General features: G+C 35.9%; 1 protein-coding gene and 1 long non-coding RNA gene across 4 annotated transcripts in view; one reads left to right on the top strand and one right to left on the bottom strand.

Moving 5' to 3' along the window:
* Positions 1 to 27,588, top strand: part of LOC143895959 (uncharacterized) — a 207,259-nt gene that overhangs the window by 21,855 nt on the left and 157,816 nt on the right. The gene's annotated exons all lie outside the window — the stretch shown is intronic.
* The window catches only part of LOC143895955 (uncharacterized), a 162,776-nt gene that overhangs the window by 78,931 nt on the left and 56,257 nt on the right, over positions 1 to 27,588 (bottom strand). For 2 of the 3 annotated variants that reach the window (XM_077403485.1, XM_077403488.1), the window contains exon 1: positions 6,005 to 6,294. The exons of the other annotated variant lie outside the window; for it this stretch is intronic. The gene's annotated coding sequence lies outside the window, so the exon portion shown is untranslated. Of the gene's footprint in view, positions 1 to 6,004; positions 6,295 to 27,588 lie in introns of those variants that run through there. 3 annotated transcript variants of the gene reach the window in all.

The raw sequence follows: 27,588 nt of genomic DNA, 5'->3' as shown, positions 1-27,588 counted from the left end.
TTTAAATTGGCACTCAATATAACTTTCCTCTAGACATTATTTGTAATCTGTTTCTTTTCGCTTTTGTATCCAGCTGCCCCGTAATGGTTCTTCATCTTGTCGGATTAGGTATTGTACCGGCTTAAATTTATCGTCTGTTATATTTCTGTGGCGAGAAGTATAAATCTCGCGTGACTTTAAGCGTTGAGCGTTACGATGCGGGATAAACCGCTTTTATAGTGTCATGCTGTTCGATTAGCCGATTCGCAATTATTGGAGAATGTTTCGCGGTAACGCCTTGGTAATGCGGTACCGCTGCATTTACACATAAATTATCTGCCCGTAAATGCATCAATCGAATAGACAAAACCATCACGGTTTTACGTCAGGGAAACTGGAACGTTACGTTTGATGTAATTGAAATATCGATTTGTTTTGAACTAATTTCTCTTTTTAAATAAGTTCTTTAAGGAGTAATAATATTACTCTATATCCAATTTGTAGTAATAAAATATTAAGTAAAATTTATGAATATAGAAAAAATTTAAATTTAATATTTAAGATAATATAATTTAATTCGTATAATTTAATAGCGATTAGCAATTAATATAATGTAATTTAATTCAATAAATGTAATTCAACTAAAATTCAATTTAATAATAATAATAATATAGCAAATAATATAATTTAATAATATTATTGATTTTTGAAAGAAAGACTTTAATTCTACTTTAATCACAAAAATAAACTTTTGAACTGCTCGTACTATTAATTACATAATCTGCGACTTACCTATTAGCTTAACGACCTGATCCTAATCTAAACTAAACCAGGCTGATCTTAATCCTGACCTCCAACTGAACAGCAAACGAAATTTAGAAGCGCTCAACAAAGCATTTGCGCCTTTTACTTGCTGAACAATTGTTATATGTATTTCTGATTAAATTAAAAAAGAATATTAAAATATCATCCTTAAAATCAGTTATTTGCATTAATATCAATTAAACTATATGCAAATAATATTTCTACATTGTACGTTATCTCGATATTTAACAAGTAAAAATAATGCTTCAATCATTGAGAGTGTAAAGTTTATTAAGATTCTCTTTTGTTTTATAAGCGTAAGGTGTCTGAAATTATAGCGTAATCAATATAATACAAAGTTTTGTGTATTCATAATGTGAATATTCATGTAGTTTATCTTCTATGTGGTGTAAGATTGTGTTGACAGAGATTTTCTATCGATTCCGAGAAGCGTCCGATTATATGAGGATGAATACGGCACTTCTAGCCGCCAGATCGAACGAGAATTATAGTTGATGCCGGCTATAGCGAAGTATACAGCAGTTTATGGAAACTGGAGGTCAGGTATATATGCAAAAGTTACCCCGCCGTGTTCAAGGACTCTGAAAGAACGCACGGCCTTCCTCTTCGTCGTAGCTATGTATCGATCTCGGTGCAGACGTCGCGCCCGACAGGGATAGAAACGCTATTAGGAACGCAGTTGCATGCTCCGCTACTTTTATTTTTGGCTCACACGATATGCTGTATCGGATACGCTATACACAGATTTGAACTATAAGCGCGCTACACACACACGGCGATAATCCCTATTCGTTTCTATCCTTTAAACTTCTATCGAGTTTCGTTGTGATTGTGCCACCGCCGTTTCGTTTATCTTTAATCCCTCTTCTTCTTCTCGTATTCGTCTCGCGAGGGGTTTCTCTTGATTTGCCGTAAAAGTTAAGCGAGGATGAAGTTTTGATGGACACGTGAAACATGTATATATGTACATCTTAATTTGTCAGAGATCCTTTTTAGCGCGCATGGGAATAGGTGAGAAAATTTCATGTTCCGCCATCCCGCCGATAATCCGGGAAACTTTTCGGCGAAACTTCTTAGCCTGAAACTTCTTGTGTTTGATGTTACGAGAGTGTCTTCGAGATTATGCATTTTCATGAGCAGTTGCTTATACGTCTGCTACACGAAACGCTCGAGGAGTGCACGGTCGATGGCAAGGATCTATTTCCGGGAGGATTTAAAATCAAATCTGCGGTCGGAAGTGAAATGTGATTCAGGAACTTTCTATGTATAAGAGTAGCCCGGTCTAGCTTAAAAAATTTTATACAGTAAATACTGATTTATTGAGTTGCAGAGCATATATCCCATTCGTTTCGGTCAGTTAGATCGTTTTCCACAGCTAGAGGCATCGCGTTCTCTTTGTTGTGTCCGTTCTTTGCCGTGCAGTTTGACTAGAGTTACCACAGAATCTATATTTATAGCATGGCATAGCTTTGCAGTCGCAGCTAAATTGTTTGACATGTCTCATCCGCGATTCTAACGTAACTAAGTTCGCGCTTGTTCCCTAAATTCTGGAATTGCCCTCTGGCAAGATATTTCTCTAGAATCTGATTGTACTATGTCGAACTATTAGACTCATCGGCTCATCCCGAGAATTATTGATATTTTGGATTTTCAATTTGCGACTAAAAAGAATTCGCCTCTTGTCTTTATTAGTAAATATCTTTACTATACTCCAGGTTCGTACTGCATGGGCAAATAAAATATTTTTGGTTGTCATGAAAAAAAATTCGCTAAAAATACTTTAAAAGCAATTATAAACAAAATCCTTGAAGCGTTACGGCGAAACACTTTACCTTTATTACATTATATCCTATAGCGGGCGTAGAAGTATTTCCAATGGTTTTTTTTTAGAGATTTTCTTCTTTTATAAATTGATATTAATACCCTCTCCGTAATCAATATCAATCTTTGGTTTTACCACGCTATATAACTAATGATTCGCAAACTAATATTGGAGCAGTAATGAAAGTCGATTTGTCTGAAGAACCGTGAGATTCCCAACGATTTTGTTTTGTTTCCGTTCCCTTAGCGGCGTTGCCATCGTCTTGTATTCCGAGCAGGATTTACCACAATGACGTATTTAATAGAACCTAAAGAGATTTTAAGTTTTGCCTTCCTCCCTATGTACGCATGTCTTTGTTAGGAAAATTGAGGCTTAAGTCGTGATTTCAATTCAGTGTGAAGTTTCGCTTCGCTGCCTTGGTTACGTAACTTTGTTTCGTTTTCCCGAATGACAGATTGCGACAGAAACTAGGTTGCTAGGGAGGATAATGGAAGACGGATTGGCTGCCGGCATTCGACGACAATTTCCCTATATATATCCCTTTGACGAGTATTTGACTAAATGCTCGCGCGAAGGTATTCCTCGATAATATCGCCAACCAATTGTCGAGGACAAATACTGTTAATAGCACGGCCGTGCATTGTACACGACGTATAGTGCTCCACGCATGCGGAATGCCCAAATTCAAAAGTCACGCGTTCTAGTATTTGCATACTGTATTTGGAATTGCCTCGGTCAGTATATAATAACGGGCGGAAGTAGCCTCGTGGGAATTCAAACTAATTTGACCTTTTTGTTTAACCTGCGACGAGGAGGATGCGAGGATCAAAATCTGCCCGTTGTTTAAATTTCAGATAATCCTACCGAGTTTTGAAAGTCTATTCGTGTATACGGTCTGAATTGCGCTTGCATTCTTGAATATAAATCAGGATATAAATGTAACAGCACTTGGGCCATATCTCCGTAGGATGACTAAAATGATGAGAAATTGGGTGACGCGCGTGAATTTATGACGAACATTAGAGCTGGAAATGTGGCCGTCTGCTGTTTTTCAGAATCCAAGGAAACGGCACGATATCGGTATGCGGATTCTTTAAAATTACTGTTATTATGATATATTTGTAGAATATTTTTAAGTTGTCTCAAATTATGAGACAGAATTAATTCGAATTTATGCGAGAAGTCTGTCTTTTGTTTTATGTTCAACATGAACATAATTTCTTTTGTATCCTTATACCTAATACTTGAAAGATTAGTTATTTCTAATATTAATTAATGAAGTTAAAAATAGGTAGCAAAAGAGAATTCATTCTTGATTTGTCTATGTAAGATTGATATATCTGTCATATAAAACTTTTGTAATTGTGAAGAGAATTTAGCACATCAAAAGCTAGTACTAGTGTCAATAACAATTTATAAAGTTTATGATAAGCAAAAATCGTAGTTGGAAAAATAATGCGTATAAGTATAGTGACTAAATCTCTCTATATTTGATATTTAAAAAGGATAAAAATTTTAAAAGAAAAATCATAAATGTATAAATTTCAAAAAATTCAAATTAATTAAGTTTACGGATTATAATATTTATCAGAAAATCATTGATTAATTCAAACTATAATATATATAAAAAATTACTAATTGAATTATGTTATTTTATGCATGAAAGTATTTGTTATATTAAACGTTAAAACAACATTTAATATAATAATAAATCTGTGCGCATAATGCATTATAATTTCTATATAGTATCTTGTATACATATGTATATGTACGTATATGTATATAATATCTTCTTTATGCAATTATTAAAAGAGTAGATTGATCTTTTATTTGACTTATCATTAATAAAAGAAAAGTCTCGACGCGAAATGTATAGCGTCGAAGTACTTATCGTAGACCCATTGAGTTCCATTGAAATGTTTCAATATGATTTGTAATAAGTCAGTGTAACTGGCAATGAACATTGAAAGCTCTCGTTTTATATCCATGAAACGTGAATATCACCTTAAATATCCAGAGCGTGACTGCTTTACAATATGAATCAGCCAGAAAGTTCTGATGGTTTACGTTTGATGAAATCGGCATCAGACTTCGAATGAGAAAATTTATATATTCTATTATCATTACCGTATTTTCTTGTTTTTTTGATTTTACACAAAACGAATAAGCATTCAATAGAAAGAAGAGCAGAAAACTTTAATTTATTTTTTAATTCCCGTATCATTCTTCTAGGATAAATTAAATTATACTATAAATTAAATTATAAGAATGAACATATCGAGTGTTCCAATTTTTCGGAATTATATTACTATTACTTGAAAAATATCAATAAATATTTTTCAAGAAATTTCTTGATAAATTAAACGATATTTGATATGCATATGATACGTGTTAATATTTTAGATATTAAAATTAATTAAATGAAAACTTAGTATACAATATAAAAATAGCATAACTTCTTTGTTACTTCGCTTAGCGACTAACACAACTTGCTAGAATCAGGGAAAACTATCTAATATCACTTCACGCATTTTTAGTTTAATTCAATCACAACGTAATCCTCTGCGAGTGTCAGATTAAATCTGAAGAACCAACCAAGACCGCGTCTTTAAAGATCCTCTTCGCTTTCATGAATGGTATAATGTTGGTTTATCTCGGAAGAAATAAAATTATCTCCTTTTTATCTCCTTTGCTTAATTTTTCTGTAAGTTTCAATTTTTGTTGGTGTTAAAAAGTGACTACCGTTCAATTTATATTAAACGGAGAAAAGGGTGGAACAATCCATTTACAGGAAATTGCTTTCACTTCATTATCTGCATATTTATTGAATATAGCGAAATTAACGCGATACAAAATAATAAAAACGTACCGATTGCTTTACTTCGCGCTAAACGAGACACTTGGAGGAGGCTTTTAAGCGACTATATACATTATCCTAAAAATATTGGAGCAGTATTGTGACACTCCCACGGGATATCGAATTTGTTTATCTATTCGCGGAGCGATACGTATTGTTTAATGATGTTTTTCATTTCTCATGTAACGCACAGGAAAAAAACTTGCGTAACCTATCTGTGCGTGGAATCGTGAAAAATAATATCTGTCGCGCACGACACACTCGACGTAGCGCACCGTAGCGCGGCCGGCCGATGCTCCGGACGCCTCCGCATCGAGCATCGATCACCGGATTCGCAACGCACCGTTTATTGGATCCACAAAGAGCCGGATTTACTTACGCGAGCAAAACTCGCGAAAAGTCGCGGCGCGCACGCCATCCTCTTCAATAAAGTCGACGGGGGACGTGAACAAGCGAAATGATATCAATCAAAATCACCCGACGTCGCGGGCGATATACGATCACTCGTGCGGCACACATACCTCTTATGTAATTACTGATCACGGATAGATCCTTTCGGTCGGCACCGCGTCGCTCGACGCACACTGTATCTCACCACACACTCAGGGGTCCGTCCGGTTACGTCCGTTACCACTGCCGCGTCAGTCCGCGGTTCGATCACGTACGACAAAATAATCACTGTGACAATGCGTACTAATTGCGTAATTATAATAAAAGAATGCCGGATGTGTCGCTGTATACTAACAGTAACGCCCGATCGCGGAGCGGAGACGTGGTGCCGCGCGGTGCGCCCACGGTAGACTGGCGCCCGCTCGTTCGTCTGACTCGTTGCTGACTCTCCCTACTGCCTGGTCGACTGAATGGGGCGCCCCGGCGAGGCACACCGGCTGGATGGCAGCGAGCGTGCCGACTGCCCTAGCATCAAGTAATCCTTCCTCGGCGACACCTTACCGGCCAGTGTTTATGAGCCCCGTGCAATTTGTTCTCATTACATGCACACCGGATGTCTTGAGATCTGCGTCAAACTTGATGAACGCGTTTCTGGAATCTGGTGATTTCGCGGACAATCTTTCATGAGTAGGAACTTAATTGCAGCACGTCATTCTTTTGCACCGTTGTTAAATTTCTGATGCTAAAAAACATATCCCTATAATTAAAATTTTATTTTAAATTCCGCACACGTAAAGCACATATTCTTATAATTAAACGTGAAACTTTTTACTTATTTGTATTCTTGACGTTTGAGTCGTTGGAGAAAAATATTTAATTGATAACGTTAAATAATTTCACGAGAATAAATCGATATAATTTAAATTTTTGCAAAAGGATAACTAATTACAAATTTATCATTTAGAAAATCTATTTTATAAATTTTATTTTAGAAAATATGTCCGAATATTATTAACACATTCATCGCCATGACAGTCACCGGTGACTGACACTGTTTTCCGTTTACGCCTTATCATCGATAATTATCAAATAATTAAATATATCACGTAGTATATTTTTGTGCAATTCAATATTATAAATTTACTACTATAAATATAAGAGTGTTTTGCTGTTCTTTTTAATATAAAATAATTTTTTTCAACTGACGTAAATGAAAAGTCAGTTAAAACACATAAGACAGCTTGATGTACATGATATTAATATACAAATTGATTTTTTATATTTTTATTTAAACACAAGACACAATTACGAGAATTGAATTTTTAAGTATGTCATATGTTAAATTACGCGTGCATTTGCATATTACAATATTTGTTTATTTTTTTTAATTTAATTTATTAATCACTCTTAGAACTTCACTGACATTAATGAATATTGATAAAGATCAGTACACACACACTTAAGAGGTATATATTATATATATAGAATGATATATATATAGAAAGATACTTAAGCGACTTAACATAAAATGCATATTAGGGTATTAAATTTATTAAGTCCGTAAAATCAAAACGTTAGTATATAATATGTAGGATTAAAAATTATATATGCCATAATTATTTCTGGCTCTTCGTAGTGTACTCAGTCTATTGCTCAGTCCACGACTCGCGTTAATTTTTCGTCTTGGATATTTAGCTGTCCGTTTCGCGTCAATCCTTGTTATATCGTTATACCTTGATAACTGTATTTTCATTACTGCGATAAGCTTTGTTGGGGGTCTGCTTGATTGCCTTGAAATTCTTTGCCGTCAGCTCGCGAGGCTGACTACGTTTTCGAACGAAAGTGGTTGTCGGTTGAGCATGCAACGTGACATGGTTAGTGACATCGTTATCGATTACCGAGCGATATCTGTCGTATTGCTGATCGTCGTGTCATTTTACATGCATTCTTATTCCAAGATTAGTTCGTTAAATCTATTTACTCAAGTGGCGAAAGATGTAATTGACATATCATGGTATATATAGGTATAAGAAATAAACTTGTCTCTGATTAGATCAATATGAGATAATAGAGTTGTCCTTCTGTTGTAACTTCTTAATAGAAAGGTCTACAGATATGAAAATAACTATAGTTTTTAAATACTATAATAACTTTGCGTTAATAATCGACAGTTTAATATATTACTAAAAAGAATTTTCTGATTTCTTATTTCTTCTTAATATTAAACGATATTGATCATCTTCAATTAAATTAATTAATGTGTATACAACGATCAATATATATAATTTACGTAGCATAATTTCTATTACTATTATGTACATAATCATCTAGATATATTTGGACATATTGTAACTTTGCCTTATCTCCAATGTATTTCTTGATTCCTTATTGGTTTAAATCTGCACTTTAAATCTCAACCTTTAAGCAACGAACAACAATCGAGTTTACGATTGTTAGCTATACATAACCTCGAACTTGGAAATGACTCGAGTTTCAAAGCGAAATAAATTAAAATCTTATATACTAACCTTAAAGTGCACTCTTTGGAAACTCAATGGCATATTAATAAATCATTTAGGAATTGAACTGGTGAACGCGACTTAGAGCTTTTATTACTTTCAGAGTAATCAAGGCGAAAAGTACGACTGCTGTTATTCAGAAAGTTCGACTCTCGTGAAAGCTAAAGCTTTTCTCTATTAGTATTGAATCTTGTGTAGCAAATGAGAATTGAATACTTCTTTCCTTATTCTTCATCTTAGTCAATAAAATTCCTGGTGTGGCTCATAGATTATCTTAAAAGTATTTTTTACAGATTTTACTATTTTTTTTACATTATTGACAATAAAATTAGATTTATCAGCCAATATTCAATAAAATGACGTTTAATTAAAAGCTTTTTTGCTTGTCGCATATCCAGTTTAAATAATTCGGATTTTAGGTTGGAAAGTATAATAATCGAGATCGAAATTATTATCGTGAAATTCTTTAGAATTTTCACAATACATTTATTAATTATAGCTCTTATCTTTATATGGCTATTATCTTTATCGATAAAGTAGAATATCGAATTCTCTCTCTCTCTCTCTCTCTCTCTCTCTCTCTCTCTCTCTCTCTCTTTCTAAGTTAGAACGCGTTTCTACTCAATCTTTTGGGAGTTGATTGAGCTTGTAAATCGCATCCTTCGTTATCGTCGAGTCACTATAAGGTACTCAAGTTGTATTCATTCCGGAACGCCCTACCTTTCACAAGCGAAGCTGCAACGATACGCTTTGGAACGTTTTGACTGCTCGTGTTCTGCTCTAGTTCGATCTCGCGCGATACATTACTGTTCTAAGACACGCTTTAGTAAAGCGCATCGTTAATTTCTGTATTTTTTCACACTCACAAATCCATTTTGCATTTAATGTACCAAGCAGTAAGAACTTCGTTTATCGTTCCAACAAGATTTACTCGCATCCTCTACGTTTTACAGAACCGAGTTATTAGAACGTTATAAAATTATTACGCTCTTGAAGTGAAATACATATTTATTTAAATTCCTTTGTGCGTATATATACGCGACGTTCTTCAGAAATAAATAGAAAGATAGTGTTCTTAAATATGTAAATAAATTCTTTATTCTCGAAGCTATTTGTTATACAGTTCAGAAGAGTATAAATATAATTTCATAATAAACGTTTAAAATAGTTTTTACTTTTACGCTAATTCGTAATATTTACACGACTTAATACCAAGTTGATGTGTTACGTTAATGCAACAATAATATTTACGTGACTAAATAGGCAACGGATAATATAAAGGAACATCGCAAAATTGAACGCTTTCTAAACTTTGCTGCGTACACTGCATATTTAATAAGAGCATATTTTACATATTCTGCATATATTTCGTCTTGTAGAACGCAATGGTGAATCACGTAATTCTCTGTCGGACATGCCGCCATTTACCCGGAGTACTGCGTTATGGTAATTCTAGTGATGTGCAGATCGCTGCACTGTTGAGACGTTGAATGAGGTTTCAACAGGAATCAAGTAGTTCCGTACAAATGTTTCGCCCTTTAATAATATAATTTAACCCAGTTATTGGAAGCTCCGAGACTTTAGTCAACCAGAACTGTTCCGTACAACCGCAAAGCTGTTATTTAAATCAGAATTTGCGTAACATATATAAATGAGAAGCATATTTGGATGTATTTTCGTGTTCTATATAAGGTGTTTTTGGCAAAAGTAGCGATAAATAACTTAAAAAGATGATAGATTCAGTCAAACTGAACAACTTTTATTAAATAACTCGTGTCCAGCGACGTCTCTTTAAAGCATTAGCTGGGATGTCTGATGCAAACTTTCTGTATATGTATTAATAATCATTTGTGATGACTGAATGAATTTATAACAAAGAATGATGCTAGAGACTTGTAATGATTGAATCTACATCACGCGATTTTGTGTCGGGGACAGGAAATATACGTAACCATCAACAATGTTTAACGGAAATTGATGTTTAACGTCTTAATTAAAGAAACGTTGCCGAACATGCATTATTTAACAAAAGTCACTCAAGAGTTTCCAAGTTTACAAGATCTCTCAGCCTTTTGTCGCGAGTTTCCAGAAACACCCTGGATATATATAGCTGTCAAATTATTTTGCGCAACGTGTGTTGCACGGGACGCCGGTGGTTATTCTTTCCCTTTCTTACACGGTAGTTGAGTTGGACGACATAATTTCCACTTTTTACTTTGTAATTCCCGTGAAAGTTTTTCAGCGGTCCTGTATTCCCGGATAAAATGGCGCGGTATACGATACCGTCGATCTTTGAAACAAAGTTTTTCGGCACGGCACATAAAACTTCTTTAACAGTTTTCATCTTCTTATTTGACGTATGTACTACATGCGCGCTATGTCTTTCACTATTGTCAGTATTCTTCGCGACGCGATACTTTGAAACGTGTGTGTACGTTGGGCCTCTACTTCACAATACCCTCATCCGTCTGTCGCTTCTGGAGTGCACGGCACATATCTGTCTCCCCCATAATAATGTGAATTCGCTCTAACTAGCAACATCCTCGCATGCAATACGCGTAGTTGTAAGACTTCTTCATCTCCAACGCAATATGTGTAGCAATGATCCAGTTAAATAAATAAAACGACTCGTCGAAACACGATTCTTTTACGAAGCTACGAGCATCGGGAAATAATAGAAATTCTAGTAAATCCAATACCAATACGAGACACAAGTTCCTTCGAGGAGAATACAAAGCAATCGAGATATACGTTAGTAAGTTAGATGCATGACAGAGCTGGTGACTCGTATTAGTGTTTCGTTAATCGTAATCTGATAATTGTACCGATAATGTTGCAAAAATTTAGTTCTGTAGTCTTTATATTTTGCATTTTGATTGAATACATATACACATCTGAAAAGCCTAATAAAATATCACTCTGCTAATAATCATCCGTGTATAGTCAATTAAACGCCACATTCCGCACGATTTATGTCGTTACTGATTGATACATGGAACGATCGAGGTTGACAGTGTATAGAAATGCGATTTATGATACAGCGCTTGAATAAAACCTCGAATAAAACGATAAACGGAACGAAATCGCATTTCAAATCTGACGGATAAGCGTTAATACAGAGGGGGTTTGGCAAAATTGCACGTCAACGTTGTCGGAAATTAAGCGACGGGGAAAAGATCCGTAAGCTAAACGCGGCGGCAATATTTTTCTGCGCCGCGATACGCACACTCATATACGTCATGAAATACGTTACGAGCTTGTACCGGCGATTCGTATTCCGTCACCATATATTTTCGAGTACAACGTGCGCGCGTGTACGCGCACGAATATCATCCGCAAGGACTCCCATTAATTGTACCTCGGCTATCATCGTCATTCGAGCGTGCTTGCACCGCTCGATCGCCTATTTGTCACCCGCCGATTGCGAAAATGATCGAGATCTGCCGCGCAAAGTTGTCAACCACGATTTTCAGTGGCGCGTGTGTTGTTCGTAAACAGCGAAAAAAATGACGCTTGCTCAGTGGGTAGACAAAAAATATATATATACGTATATATGCAAGTACATGTATAATTCGCATTTATAAATTCGCTTTTTATCCGTCGAGTTACTTTACAGCTGGCACGCCGAAATTTTGCTGACGTTATTGTTTGAAATGGCGGTTGAAATCAACGAGCATCCTTTCCCGAAACGAGATGTAATATGTATGCTAATCGCGAACACGATATTCCGTGTGAGCCATCAAGGCGGAACGTGCGGATACATCGCGATAATTAGACGACGTATTATAATTATATTATATGTTACGTTCTCTTACTAGTTCCTTCAGATTCAATTAATATTAATGGAGAGGTAGAGATCTAGGGATAGATTGCGTGTGCTTTACAGTAAATCGGTTAACTTTATATTAGCTACAAGTTTATTTTTCTTCTTTTTAATCATTATAAATTCTTGATGAGCTACGTGTGTATAAATATTTAGGATGTAGAATATTATCTACAAAATTATCTAATCTAATATTTAGTTTACACGTTAACACGTGAACGCGGCCATTATTTTATCATTATCTTTGACGGATTTTTAATTAGAGGATAACTTTAGTATCAAGACTATTGTATCCCAGGCTTCATTTAAAATTTATAACAGTTATTGTTCGTATATTTATTGATATTTATTTATTAAATACATTATTTGGGAATTAATATGCAAATACTATATTATGTTTCCTTTAGTAATTGTAAATCGTAACCTCTAACTTTACATAATATGCCGCGTAATAGATATTCCATTAATATTTTATTGATGAATATTTTATAAATGAGTTGTTATTGTGCGATGTTACAGCCACTAATATATTTTTCTTTCGAAATCAATATTTTAATTCTAAACTTTGATAAATGCGTTAACAGAAACGACTGGTCCCGTTCATTGATTTATATTAATAGTTAATCGCTAACAGCGATGAATATTAACTATTATTAATAATACTATTTTATATTACTTTTCATACACATACTGTATAATTTCTCAAAATATGTAATTAATCGGAACTACAGTAAATACTTAATACACGTATTCGTATATATTATACCATGCGCGAGGTATTTCGAGATAAACTGGAAAATCTCGTTCACGTCAGCGCAACTGACAGCTTCTTATTTCTTTTTCTCTTCTTTTTTAATTTTACGCGAATATTACTCTCGTTCCTTTATTTGTCAAGACGCGCGCTTTTAGCTTTTAAAATAGACTTCGCATATATTGAATACGAGGCGATGCGTGTATATTGAAAACAGAGAGAGGAGCAAACAAATATAGAATTATGATTCTATTATGGGGAATAAGAAAAGAACGCGGGAACACACACACACAGGAAAGCTTGTACAAGCTGCAGTTGTCTGCTCTTTCAGCTTGGTCGTCGCCTTTCTTCTTTCTTTTCACTATGAACGGAATGAACTGTGTAAAATGTGTAATTGTGCGATAGGTGTCGTGCTACTAAAAATTGCAAAAAATCTATGAGAATAACTTTGAACAAACACGTTGCATGTATATGCAGCGATAATTTTGTTAAAAAATAGAGTATGGTAAAGACAGAAAAATAAAACGAGATCATATAATAAAGCAACTTTTAGATTAAAAATTGTATTTATACTATTTCTACCTTATTGCTCTTTATTATTTACAAATAATTAATATATACAAGTAATAAATTTGTAATAATAAATAGGATGTCAAAATGAATAGGATATTAAATATCTTATTTATTATTACACATTTATTATTTGTAAACATTTCTCGGTCTTATAATTGAAACATGTAGTTAATTTTTTTTCTCTGCCTGCTTTTTAGTAATATTGATCGATTAAAACAGTTAGATTTTAAATATAACTAATTGATTTTTGCATAAATAAATCGATGATTACATTATTAAAAGCTTTAAATGATGGCTGCAAGAAGTTATTTTCTATTTACACATAACATACAGAAGTATTTTATTTATATAAAAGCCATTAAGAAATGAAAACATTTAATTACATTTAAATTCATATTCAAAGCACTCTATTGTGTAACAGTGGCATTGCCCTTATCGCGTATATTATCCCTTTTCTAAGAAAAGAAATCTCATTTATAAATGAAACTGCAAAACGCTCGATCTCACCGTCAGCAAGATATTCGTGTCAGCTCTGTATACATCGGCATTGTAGTGATCGCAGCATGCAACCGCGAGACGGACCCTGTATAATGCATTACGCAGCGTGGCCGGAGGGCAGCGAGCGACCGAAATCTCAGCGCCGATAACATATGTACGCGTATCTGCAATCTGCGCACACACGTTTATATCTGCATAGATTCAGGGAGGAGAGGCGAGGTCGTTCACGCTCTTCGTGGATATGCATGAGGAGTACTTTTGCCCGGGGGCAAAATTTCGGCGGGACTTAAGTACCCGGCGTGTTCCCCCGATGTTGTATAGTCTCCAGGGCCGCGTATAATTGCCGCCTATCTAACGCTAACTCTCTCTCCTTTATACCCTCCCCTATTCTCGCCCTTCTAATTTCGCTATCTGCCACTGGCTGGGTCTCTCCTTTCGACCTACCGTCGCCTTTTCTTCGCCCGCCGTTTCCATTTCCGACTTGTTCTTTCTTACATCGCGGGACAATGCGACTGCGTGCGCGCACACGTTCTAGTTAGGCGCTGCTAAATTTGCATTCCAGTCGAATGAAATATGCATTTTCTGTCGCGCAACGATCTTCCGTCGACGACTCGCGCCCTCGACGGTTCGGCTGTCGCGCCATTCGGCGCATCCCGTCTCAGCTACTTTCTATTAATTAGCGTCGCGACGCGTTCAAGGTACAAGCGCGAGAGCGCTTGTTATAACATGTGGCGCAGCCCGTTGTCATCTCGGACGCAAGACGAAGGTAGAATAGATTCGTTGAAATCGTCGTTATCCTCTCTCGGGGTGTTGCCCGGGGCGGGTTAAATAAATTACGAGCGGAATCGTTGAACGTTCTCGTCGTGCCTATGCACGAAGCGGAGAAACGGCGTCTACCACTTTGCTGCGGTTAGAATACGAAACGGTCGCTGTTAATAGCGGTTAAATAACGCTTGCAGTAAATCTCCGTTTAGCGAGAGAGTAAAAAGCCGTATGGCTAGCTGCATTAGCTAGTTTAATGTGTCTACCTCTATAAACTATACCAATGATGATATTATATTAATTGATGATACAGATTATTATTATATCTGCTTTAAGAGCAGCAAAACCACGAACATCTATTACTACTACAAAATACAATAGAATTGAAGTATTGTGATGTATTGGTGTAGAAGTATCGAAATCTTTGAACACAGGCATCTCTCGAATTGTAAACCGTTAATTTTTTTATCACGCAGACATTATGACATTAATTTTTTGGAACTAATGTTACGTATTATCTATTTTTATTTTCAAGCTATTTACACAAAAAAATAACAAAAATGACTATACAAATAACAATAAAGAAACACTTATTGTTAGTACATATTGGTAACACTTAGCGGTAATTTTTATCAATCTTTCTATATGAAAAATATTTTGTATAATATTTTTTTGAAATGTTTTTGACACTTTTTGTAAGAATAACAAAATTTAGAGAATACGAAATTTTCGATTTACATATATGTTCCCTGCGTTCGCTCTAACTCATTTTATGACAAAGCATATTCCGTCAGAGATGGAGTGCGTGTCCCCGAGATGATAATTAAGTATAATTAATAAAGAGCGGCAAAAAACTAAGGTGTTTTCCGAGCGGCGCCAGCAGCCCTAGCAAATAAAGTGGAACTTTCGCGAAACGAATTGTTACAAAGCGCTGGAAACCATAATGGGCGAATGTTTTCCTACGACGATGCAATTTTTTTATGACAGGACAAACGAGTTTCCGTATATAGTAGTGTATACGTCGACTCTAACTTCCGCCGGCGACTCGTTTACAACGAACGGAAAGTTTTCGCTCGCGTCTGCGAAAGTGTCTGCTTCGAAAATCGGCACGGCGAACGAGAGAGCCTCGCACTTCTGAGCGAGGATCTGATTTTCCGACGTGCTCCCGCGGTCAGACCAAGTTTGTGGATGGCATTTCAAAGAGGGGGACCTAACTCACTCTTGCTCGCGCGTCCACCAACGCTTAGAACCCCGTCACTTACGAGTTTAAGATAGACCAGTTTGCCGTACAGCCGTATCTGCTCGGCTGGCAAGATTTGTGACGAATGGCGATGCGCTCTCGGTTTTATATCAGATATACTCGACAGAGATTTGTCGATCGTTAAGGTCTCTGGAGCGTTATTGCTATATCGGATTATGTCTTCAGAAGCAAGAATTCTTTTTTTTCTCTTTCTCTTTCCCTTTCTCTTTCTCTTTCTCTTTCTTTCTCTCTCTTTCTTTCTATCTTCTTCTTTTTCACACGATTATTACTTCTACATTATTAAAAGCGAAATCAATGTCCTTACCAAGTGTTTTTTCCGAGGTTTTTTCATTGTTACGAGTATTTGTTTTATAATTATTTTTGCTATTTCTTTTATGTGAATAGCTTGAAAATAAAGATAGATAATACGTAACATTAGTTACAAAGAATTAATGTCATAATGTCTGCGTGATAAAATGTTTCGAGGAACGCGAGGATTTTTCTTAACTCAGCGTTAGAATAAATGAAGCTAAGTAAATTTTAATCTTTCCGCTTCAAGTACATAAATCTATCCGACTAATAGCAATTCCCGAAGGATAAATTGGCTGTGCCATGCTGTCTGCGAAAATGAGGCCGCCGCGACTGGACTTTATAATGCAGATGTCAAATTAAGGCAGTAAATTAGGTGCTAAATCGCGTTAGCAAGAGAGCAAACGTTAGCTGTATTAAATTTTCATGCACACTTGCAATGCTAAAATTGTGTCCTCGTACTTATCTTATTTAAATCTACACGTAAAGCCGGATACAGATCAGACAAACGTGCCCGAACAAACATGAATGAACAACTTATTTCAGTTAATGCGAACGGCAAGTTGAACGGCAAAGTTATATTCATGTTTGTTCACACTTTTGTTCGTCTGGTCTAGATCCGAAACTTTACTCTTATAAATGTATGTGTACAAAAGTATATTACTATTAACAAATTTTTTATATCTAAAGTAAATTACCACCACATATGAACAAAAATAATCTATTATAAATAAATCATGTATTACATTTCTTTCATATTATTTATTTAGCGAGCATAATACTTTGCATTTTACGATTTAATATTAGGTAATTTTTTTCATTTAATTTGTTCAAAAATTGCGAGCTGATATGTACCTCTGCAAAAAAAATCGCACAATGAAAATTATCGCGTCGGTGGTACGATGTGAAAGCGGAATTACCATTGTTCCGCGCGAATAGACGCTCTCTTTAGCTACGTGCACATCGTGACGCGGTGTCATATTCGGTGAGATGGGTGCCGTCGCGGATGCCTTCACCTTTATATTATCCTGGTTTTCGGTCGCCTGTCAGAAGTTCGTGCGCCCGCTGTCGTCGCCTGTTGGGCCTCAGAATTTTACGAGGTAACGTCACCGCCACAAGGAAGCCGGGATTATGGAATGCAGACTCGAGATTTAGCGACGGCAAGTATGTGCATGTGCCACGTATAGCTCTCCTTTGCGGGGTACACTCCCGTTGAGTCCCACAGGGTACGCCGCAAGGCGGCTGCTTCAGACCGCAATTTGCTCAGACATGACAAAATAAAGTGCAGCGCGAAAGCACATGGGGAATGGGACACGCAGTCCTCCGCGTTTGTGATTATTTTCACGATTTTTTATAATAATAACAGCTGAAGTACACCAAACTTCCTTCTTTGGATTGTATTCGTGAATATATTACAAGAGGAAGAAAAAAAATGAATGAAACTAAATTCACCCAAAGATCGAAGGAAATCTATGATTGAATCTTATACAATTAAATGGACAGATTTATAATTCAGGCATATCGAGAATATTCAAGGCAATTCTATTATTGTGTGTGTGATTCCGGAATTTCATATTATTAAACAATCTATCTTGAGCGGAAGAGATAATATTATATAGTATATTTCCCATTTCCTATTAGTATTGATTCTTGCAGTCCTCTAATGTCCATTTCTATCAACGCAGGTTAACTTTAATCTCGGTTTAATTTACCTTTCATCTTTTTTTAATTTTAAGAGTTAGAAAAAGATAGAAGGTACGTTAAACCGAGATTAAAGTTAATCTACATTGATAGAAATGGACATAAGGGGACTAGGCAGTCAGATTTACCGAAAATAAAGCTTTTTTGGGAATTTGATACAAAGATTGAAACCGAAACTTGTCCTTTAACACAATGGTTATTAGGATAATAAACTATAACCAAAAAATGTTTTAAGTTAAAAATATGCATTAAAAATTTTTAACGCATTTTTCTTTGTTTTTTATTTTCTTTTGCAGTGATAATTCAAATACAGAATTGACTTGAAAAAATTGAACATGTTTACAATATGTATAATTTAGGACTAAACCTTTAAAAAGTCTGTGCAAACTCTAGTTTTTGAGAAAGAAAGTCAAACAGCTCTTTTTTCGTTTTTCGTCGGAAACGAATCTGTTTGATTTTTTTCTTTTCAATTATTATCAAAGTTTTTAATGCATATTTTTAACTAAAAAAAATTATTTTGTTACAGTGTATGATCCTAATAAACGTTATATTAAAAGACAAGCCTCGGTTTCGATTCATTTCTTTGTAATAAATTCCCCCAAAAAGCTTTATTTTAGATTAATCTATGGCTGTCTAAAGTCCCCTTGAATAATTGGCAACAAAATATAATTTATACACTGAATGTTACCATCTCATTTATTTCCAACGATACATTATAGAACGTTATTTAAAATCTCTAATAATAAACAAGTAGAACTAATATACTTTAGAAAACGTACCGCTGTGCCAAATTTCCATTTCATTTAGACAATTTCCTGTCAGACCATCAGGTAGACTAATTTAAAGTCATTTGTGTAATTTACTTGGAAAGTCGTCTGTTGCAATTAGACGGTTCAATAATACAGTGCTTTGAATTATCTAAAACTATAAATAGCACGTGCTAAAAGTAATACGCCGTACAAAATGTATAAAAATTTATTGAATAAAAATAAGATGTGCACTTCCTGCTATTTTTTACTTTATTCACACAAAAATACATCAAGTGTGAAAATAAAACTATTAACGGTAAAATATTCAATTATTATCAATTATTTGTGATATTGCAAATAATCAATTACAGATATTCTGTCTTCAAAATTAATAATGCAATTATGACATTTTTGATTATAAAAACTAATTATTGCGCGAAAATTGTAAATTTACATTGAATTTTTTAATGGACATGGATAAGAATACCCCTATATATAATGCCGTTTTATATCGCGGTATAATTTATCCGTACAAAATTACCTTTTTCAAAAAAAAGGTAAAAAAATGCGCCAAGTACACGCATAGTAGTACATATGTATTATGTTGTTACCTCGAAAAAAACAAAGTGGTAGTATTATACCTCGAAATAACACCTTGTACATACTGTTTATACAATGCGTAATACTACAAAAAGGCGTGATATCTGTACAAAATTACTTTTTTAAATAAAAGGTAAAGAAAGGCGCCAAGTACACGCATAGTAGTGTATATGTTGTTACCTCGAAAAAAAAAACAGTGGTAGTATTATACCTTAAAAAAATCTAAGTAACAAGTGGTAGACGAAATCTTTGTATCTTGAAAAATCTCGAAAAAACCTAAACAGTGGTATCTTCACCTAAAAAAAAAACAAAGTAGTAGTATTATACCTCGAAAAAACCTAAGTAACAAGTGGTGGACGTAAGCTTTGTATCTCCAAAAATCTCATCACAAAATTACGTTACCTTATCAAAAAATGAGTCGCGCTTCAAGTGATCTATTATTACAATTACAAAAAAGAAATGATATCTCTTTTTAAATTACAGCGCCAATTACAGAGAACATACACTGAGAAAAAAAATTTGTCAATCCCAAGAAATATTTAGTCCGATACGTTCAACTAAACATTTTAGTTAGTTAACTAAACATTAGTTGAATTAATTAATTCTTGATTAAAGAAACGAAATAAATTGTTGAAACAACTAATATTTAGTTAACTAACTAAAATGTTTAGTTGAACGTATCAAACTAAATATTTCTTGGGATTAACAATTTTTTTTCTCAGTATATTTTTCGAGATACAAAGATTACGTCTGCCACTTGTTACTTAGGTTTTTTCGAGGTATAATATTACTACTGCTTTTCTTCGATTAGAATAAAAAATTGAATCATGAAGAATTACACAGAGGTAACAGTACAAAATACAAATATTTTATTAAAATATTTAAACCCAACAAGGGAATACAAGGTATTTAAATACAAAGTTTATATATGTATTTTAAAAGATTTAATCGCATCGCAAAGAATTACAGAGGTAACAGTACAAAAAATAAAAATATTTATTAAAATACATAAATTTTTCTTGTCAAAAAACTTGGCGCTGCTAGACCTTAAAATTAGGTCAGCTTGGTGTGTGTGTGTGCGAGCGAGTGGGTGTGGGCGATGTGTGTGTGGGCGATGTGTGTGTGTGTGTGTGTGTGTGTGTGTGTGTGTGTGTGTGTGTGTGTGTGTGTGTGTGTGTGTGTGTGTGTGTGTGTGTGTGTGTGTGTGTGTGTGTGTGTGTGTGTGTGTGTGTATGTGTGTGACGGTGAATAATGCGGCTTATTATTAAGTATAGGATAAGTTAGGATAAGTTTAGATTTTTAAAGCGATTAGAATTAAAAGTATAGAATAAGTATAGAATAAGTAATATTTACATTTGTAAAAGGTCTCTCTCTCTCTCTCTCTCTCTCTCTCTCTCTCTCTCTCTCTCTCTCTCTCTCTCTCTCTCGAACTCGCTCTCTCTCTCTCTCTCTAGCAGCGCCAAGTTTTTTGACAAGAAAAATTTATGTATTTTAATAAAATATTTTTATTTTTTGTACTGTTACCTCTGTAATTCTTTGCGATGCGATTAAATCTTTTAAAATACATATATAAACTTTGTATTTAAATACCTGGTATTCCCTTGTTGGGTTTAAATATTTTAATAAAATATTTGTATTTTGTACTGTTACCTCTGTGTAATTCTTCATGATTCAATTTTTTATTCTAATCGAGAAAAGCAGTAGTAAATATTATACCTCGAAAAAACCTAAGTAACAAGTGGCAGACGTAATCTTTGTATCTCGAAAAATATACTGAGAAAAAAATTGTTAATCCCAAGAAATATTTAGTTGATACGTTCAACTAACATTTTAGTTAGTTAACTAAATATTAGTTGTTCAACAATTTATTTCGTTTCTTTAATCAAGAATTAATTAATTCAAGTAATGTTTAGTTAACTAACTAAAATGTTTAGTTGAACGTATCGGACTAAATATTTCTTGGGATTGACAAATTTTTTTTCTCAGTGTATGTTCTCTGTAATTGGCGCTGTAATTTAAAAAGAGATATCATTTCTTTTTTGTAATTGTAATAATAGATCACTTGAAGCGCGACTCATTTTTGATAAGGTAACGTAATTTTGTGATGAGATTTTTGGAGATACAAAGATTACGTCTACCACTTGTTACTTAGGTTTTTTCGAGGTATAATACTACTACTTTGTTTTTTTTTTCGAGGTGAAGATACTACTGTTTAGGTTTTTCGAGATTTTTCAAGATACAAAGATTACGTCTACCACTTGTTACTTAGATTTTTTAAGGTATAATACTACCACTGTTTTTTTCGAGGTAACAACATATACACTACTATGCGTGTACTTGGCGCCTTTCTTTACCTTTTTTTAAAAAAGGTAATTTTGTACAGATATCACGCCTTTTTGTAGTATTACGCATTGTATAAACAGTATGTACAAGGTGTTATTTCGAGGTATAATACTACCACTTTGTTTTTTTCGAGGTAACAACATAATACATATGTACTACTATGCGTGTACTTGGCGCATTTTTTTACCTTTTTTTTGAAAAAGGTAATTTTGTACGGATATCACGCCTTTTTGTAGTGTTACGCATCTTAATCTTAACAAAAAAAATTACACCTTATAAAGAAATGTGTCTGAAGTTGTAAATATATATATATACACATTGCCGGACATTGCTTTTATGTATAATATGCATGTATATTACGTTGCTTGTATAAATTATTTCTTACCAACTTTTTCCAAAAATTATTTTTACGTCAGACATAATTTTAATTCATCCAATTTTTATTATGTCTAAACATAATTTTTGTCCAATTTTTATTATGTCTAGACATAATTTTAATTCAGCGATTTTTATTATGTTATGACATAATTTTAATTCTGCCGCTAAGGAAATTTTAAGTCGATTTTTATGAATCAAGCTTGAATTCAATGTTTAGGTGTCCCAGGTTGCCGATGACGAGGTCCACATAGCGCGCTCTATAGTTTTCGGTGTCCAGGTGTATTAATACCTTGAATTTGATGGCCACGTGTTCCAAGTTGCCGATGACGAGGTCCACATAGTGCGCTTCGTAGTTTTCGGTGTCTACATGTATTAATACCTCGAATTCGATATCTACGTGTCCTACATTGGGTGCGTTCAGCCGATACTTTGCTAGCCTAGCAATCGTGAGCAGTCGCTCGTTTTCGCTCGTTTCCTCTTTTTTGACTTACTGGATTAAAAAGAGAAGAAACGAGCACAAACGAGCAACTGCTCACGATTGCTAGGCTAGCGGAGTATCGGCTGAACGCACCCATTCAGATTTAAAGTTATTAATACACCTAGACACCAAAAACTATGAAGCGCATTATGTGGACCTCGTCATCAGCAACCTGGGACACCTAGACATCAATTTCAAGGTATTAATACACGTAGACACCAAAAACTACGGAGCGCACTATGTGGACCTCGTCATCGGCAACCTGGGACACCTAGACATCGAATTCAACGTACAATTACACCTGGACACCGAAAACTATGAAGCGCACTATCTGGATCTCGTCATCGGCAACCTGGGACACGTGAACATCAAATTCGAGGTATTATTACACCTAGACACCGAAAAATACGGAGCGCGATATCTGGACCTCGTCATCGGCAACCTGGGACACGTGGACACCGAAAACTACGGAGCGCACTATGTGGACCTTGTCATCGGCAACCTGGGATACCTAGACATCGAATTCAACGTACGATTACACCTGGACACCAAAAACTATGAAGCGCATTATGTGGACCTCGTCATCAGCAACCTGGGACACCTAGACATCAATTTCAAGGTATTAATACACGTAGACACCAAAAACTACGGAGCGCACTATGTGGACCTCGTCATCGGCAACCTGGGACACCTAGACATCGAATTCAACGTACAATTACACCTGGACACCGAAATCTATGAAGCGCATTATCTGGATCCCGTCATCGGCAACCTGAGACACGTGGACATCGAATTCAAGATATTAATACACGTAGACACCAAAAACTATGGAGCGCACTGTGTGGACCTCGTCATCGGCAACCTGGGACACGTAGACATCGCATTCAACGTATTATTACACCTGGACACCGAAAACTACGAAGCGCACTGTGTGGACCTCGTCATCGGCAACCTGGGACACGTGGACATCGAATTCAAGGTATTAATACACGTAGACACCGAAAACTATGGAGCGCACTATGTGGACCTCGTCATCGGCAACCTGGGACACCTAGACATCGAATTCAACGTACGATTACACCTGGACACCGAAAACTACGAAGCGCACTGTGTGGACCTCGTCATCGGCAACCTGAGACACGTGGACATCGAATTCAAGATATTAATACACGTAGACACCAAAAACTACGGAGCGCACTGTGTGGACCTCGTCATCGGCAACCTAGGACACGTAGACATCGCATTCAACGTATTATTACACCTGGACACCGAAAACTACGAAGCGCACTGTGTGGACCTCGTCATCGGCAACCTGGGACACGTGGACATCGAATTCAAGGTATTAATACACGTAGACACCGAAAACTATGGAGCGCACTATGTGGACCTCGTCATCGGCAACCTGGGACACGTAGACATCGCATTCAACATATTATTACACCTGGACACCGAAAACTACGAAGCGCACTGTGTGGACCTCGTCATCGGCAACCTGGGACACCTAGACATCGAATTCAACGTACGATTACACCTGGACACCGAAAACTACGAAGCGCACTGTGTGGACCTCGTCATCGGCAACCTGAGACACGTGGACATCGAATTCAAGATATTAATACACGTAGACACCAAAAACTACGGAGCGCACTGTGTGGACCTCGTCATCGGCAACCTAGGGACACGTAGACATCGCATTCAACGTATTATTACACCTGGACACCGAAAACTACGAAGCGCACTGTGTGGACCTCGTCATCGGCAACCTGGGACACGTGGACATCGAATTCAAGGTATTAATACACGTAGACACCGAAAACTATGGAGCGCACTATGTGGACCTCGTCATCGGCAACCTGGGACACGTAGACATCGCATTCAACATATTATTACACCTGGACACCGAAAACTACGAAGCGCACTGTGTGGACCTCGTCATCGGCAACCTGGGACACGTGGACATCGAATTCAACGTATTATTACACCTGGACACCGAAAACTATGAAGCGCACTGTGTGGACCTCGTCATCGGCAACCTGGGACACGTGGACATCGAATTCAAGGTATTAATACACGTAGACACCGAAAACTACGGAGCGCACTATGTGGACCTCGTCATCGGCAACCTGGGACACCTAGACATCGAATTCAACGTACGATTACACCTGGACACCGAAAACTACGAAGCGCACTGTGTGGACCTCGTCATCGGCAACCTGAGACACGTGGACATCGAATTCAAGATATTAATACACGTAGACACCAAAAACTACGGAGCGCACTGTGTGGACCTCGTCATCGGCAACCTGGGACACGTAGACATCGCATTCAACGTATTATTACACCTGGACACCGAAAACTACGAAGCGCACTGTGTGGACCTCGTCATCGGCAACCTGGGACACGTGGACATCGAATTCAAGGTATTAATACACGTAGACACCGAAAACTACGGAGCGCACTATGTGGACCTCGTCATCGGCAACCTGGGACACGTAGACATCGCATTCAACATATTATTACACCTGGACACCGAAAACTACGAAGCGCACTGTGTGGACCTCGTCATCGGCAACCTGGGACACGTGGACATCGAATTCAACGTATTATTACACCTGGACACCGAAATCTATGAAGCGCATTATCTGGTTATATATATACCTAATTTTTACTTAAATAGAAATCTTCCTCCTGACCGATAAGTTTATCGACCTAATTTTGAAATACGCGCGCGATATCGAAACTGGCGATACCTGCGCCGCCAGCGTCGAAAAAGTGAAAGTGACGTTTCTCTGATGACGTCATAATATGTTATAATGAATGCGAGCGGTTGACGTAGAAGAAAGTATCTTAAAAAAAATTTTTGACATTTGGACTTTGCGTCGCAATATCTCCGCTCGTAGGGCACGTAGCGGAATATTATAAGAGAAACCCCCCCCTAATTGGACCCCAAGCTATCGATCAAGCCTAATTAGAACTTGATCCGTTCACTCGTTATCGAGATCTCAACATCTCGTATACTCGCAACCCGTCGCGTCGCGTAAAAGAGTCACGGTGCGGTCTCGCTTCGCGTGTACTTGGCGCGAGACACTACCGTGTCTCTTGATAATAGCTATAAACAAGAAAAGGCGTGCAAAAAGGTATTGCAAATGATATCTTGTAATATATATTGAAAATTTTATTATTTAAATCATAATTTTTATTAAAAATGTAATACGCACTATGTATGTTGTTATTATCTATTATTTTGCTTCCTCATAGAGGAAGCTTTGTAATGGTGAAAAAATTTTTTTTCGAGATTTTGATGGAAATAGGTTTAGAATGTTCTAAAATGTCGAAAAATCATATTAGTAAAAAATGTCCGGAAGTATGTATGTATGTGTGTGTGTGTGTGTGTGTGTACGGATTTTTGTACACGCATCTACTTCTACAATTTTTTAGATACCAGTTTGAATTTTTGCACACAAATAGAGTATCATAGAAAGTATGTCCTCCTCAAATTTTATTGAAATCGGTCTACCGGTATAGATTTTATGCAGATTTTCCTTTTTTTGAAAAATGTGTTTTACGCTGCCGCTTTCTCAATATTTGAGATAGCGATTTATTTTTAATTTTATTATATTTTCCAGTTTTTTCTACCCCTATTTCATATATAATTCATTAAAATTTATTGATTAGATCTCGTATTACACACATTTGAAATTTCGAGGAATTCGTACATACATAGAAGCTTTATAAAACTTGATCTGATCAACCAAATTTTAACCAATTATATATGAAATAGGGGTAGAAAAGACTGGAAAATATAATAGAATTAAAAATAAATCGCTATCTCAAATATTTATAATATCGGGCTGATTTTTTTTATCGATAAAGTATCATTTAAGTAAGGTGGTATTGAATTTGGCGAAATCTGCATATTGTTTTAGTTTTTAAGTGGACAAGTATTTTTAGTATTTTTAGTGAATGTACATAATTATTTACGCAGTCCCCAAAAGAGTTAAGTGTGAAATCAGAACCTTTGCTAACACAGCTTCCTCTATGAGGAAGCCAAAACAAATAAATACCGATAATTATACCTCGAATAAAATAAAAACTTGCACACTTAGGAACTATGAGGAAGCAATGTGCAAGTTTCTACTTGCACAATTAAAACTACGAGGGAAAACAATGTGCAAGTTTCTACTTTTTTATGTTATTGTTTATCAGTATTATATGTGAAATGGAATTAAATAAAAAATTTAGTAAATTGTCGTGCACTATTCGTGCATCTACATTAAACAAAATACATGGACGCTCAATAATGCATTACATGCTTAGATATTATGATACTTACGCTACGTGTGTAATCATAAACGTTATTTAATTAAGGAAACTTTCAAGAAGTAAAGAAGTGGTTTTATACGTCTTCGTTTTGATGCTCAGCATTTCTTCGGTAAAAGTTAGTACCATCACGAACATCTCAGTTATAAATGCGCGCCCAATTACCGTTCTAGGTAATCTTCTCGTAAATACTCAGGGCATCAATTTAACTGCATTTTTTACGAGCTTGCAATTAAGGAACCGGCAAATTTTCTTTGAGATAAACTTCTGAATGCTTAACAATGCCTCGTTTTATTGCGTAACTCATTGCGACTTTATTGCGACATAAACTTCAATAAGATATAATAGTATTTAATTTAAAGTAAATAAAGACCGATGGAATAACTCGCGAGGAAAAATCGCGCTGTATTAAGTGGTTACCGCGTTGTCATGAATAATTTAAAAGTCATGTTGTGGAGCGTCGCATCGCTCTTAATGACAAATTATATAGCCGCGACTACCTACCTTTTATTCCGCCGCTCCTAACGAAAATGGCCGAATGTTTTGTGGCAAACGACGCTACGAGCATCGTAATTCATCGTGCTATTTGATGATCTTTTTGTAATGTCGCGAGTTTCTTAGAAGAGAGAGTGCACGCACGAGAAAGAGAGAGAGCGAGCGAGCGAGCGCGC

This window comes from Temnothorax americanus, unplaced genomic scaffold (genome assembly GCF_048541705.1).
Source record: "Temnothorax americanus isolate GAGA-0224 unplaced genomic scaffold, ASM4854170v1 Scaffold17, whole genome shotgun sequence".
NCBI lineage: Eukaryota > Metazoa > Arthropoda > Insecta > Hymenoptera > Formicidae > Temnothorax > Temnothorax americanus.
The sequence above is the reverse complement of the archived record's forward strand: the minus strand, read 5'-3'. Positions and strand labels throughout refer to the sequence as shown.